The 1,331-nt window shown below is 42.3% G+C and overlaps 1 non-coding gene across 1 annotated transcript; it reads left to right on the forward strand.

Annotated features, from left to right (window-relative positions):
* Nucleotides 1-958: 958 nt before the first annotated feature.
* Nucleotides 959-1,065, forward strand: LOC132191203 (small nucleolar RNA R71). The gene has a single exon (XR_009441231.2). It is a non-coding gene; the product is annotated as a small nucleolar RNA R71 (small nucleolar RNA).
* The last annotated feature ends 266 nt before the right edge of the window (nucleotides 1,066-1,331 follow it).

A 1,331-nucleotide genomic window follows, 5' to 3' on the forward strand; every position in this document is an offset into this window, starting at 1 on the left:
ATGATCCTAACCATGCGTAGAGGCGGAGGAACTTCCAATCACAAATTGCCCTTTTGGGTTAGGCACAGGTTGACTAGGGAACTTCCTTCTTTCTCTTTGCCTCACTTGATTTGCTATCTGGCCAACTTGTCCTTCTACCTTGATCATGGCATGCTTAAGTTCTTGTATCTCTCTGCTATTAGCCATGTTGGAATTCTTCAGCTCCTGTATGGCTTGATTGGTGAAACCTTTTAGCTCTTGTATAGCTTGGAAGCTGGAATTCTTGAGCTCTTGTATAACTTGGGAGTTGGACTGGTCGACTTTTTCTATTAATGTTTTCATCATGTCTTCCATTGATGATTGTGGTGCAGGCTGTGGCACTTGAGTGGTGGACTGATAAACAGGCAGTTGAACTTGGTGAGATGGCCGATACTGATTCTGAGTTTGAGTGGAGGTACCTCCTTGGTTCAATGGCTAATTTTGCTTCCAAGAGAAATTGGGGTGATTTCACCACCCTGGATTGTAAGTTTCAGAAAACGGTCCAATTGTGGGTTTTATGTACTCATTGAAGGCATTGACTTGCTCAGTTTGGTACTCTGTAGACAAAGTTGGGCAGTTTTGAGTGAAGTGCGTTTGACTATCACATAACCCGCATGCATCAACTTGGTAAGTATATGCTACATTCACTGATTTGTTTAAGACCATAGTATCAAACTGAAGCTTGAGAGCCTTGAATTTCTCTCTTAATTCGGCATCGTTCCTCACCTCATAGATGCCTCCTGTCTTGGGAGTGGGTTGTTGTCTGTCCCAACTGTCTAGAAAATCCCATTGTTGTGCTCGTTCAGCCATTTCGTCCAAAGTTGTATACACTTCATCCCCAGTAAAACTTAAGAATTCTCTACCGTTTATAGTCTCAAGCGAGTTTCACTCACTTGGTGTTAGTCCCCTGTAGAAAATTTGAACAAGCACCTCATTCTCAAACCCGTGGGGTGGGCATTTTATAGTAAGCTCTTTAAACTTCTTCCAACTATCGGTGAATCTTTACCCTTCTTTCTGTCTAAAATTCGTGATCTGTAGACGGAGGGCATTGATTTTGGAAATTGGGAAGAACTTGTGGTAAAACCTGCTTTGCAGCATATCCCAAGAGGTGATAGATCCAAGTCTATTGTTGAGTAGCTAGGATTTCGCCCTATCATGTAGGGACAGAGGGAATAACCGAAGACGCACCGCTTCTACTGGGGCATTTTGTGTATTAACAATATCGCAGATTTCCAAAAAAATCCTCATATGAACATATGGATCCTCATTCTCTAATCCTCTAAACGCAGGAAGGTGACTTATTTTACTCAGCT

Source organism: Corylus avellana, chromosome 9 (genome assembly GCF_965113065.1).
Source record: "Corylus avellana chromosome 9, dhCorAvel1.hap1.2, whole genome shotgun sequence".
NCBI classification, from domain to species: domain Eukaryota; kingdom Viridiplantae; phylum Streptophyta; class Magnoliopsida; order Fagales; family Betulaceae; genus Corylus; species Corylus avellana.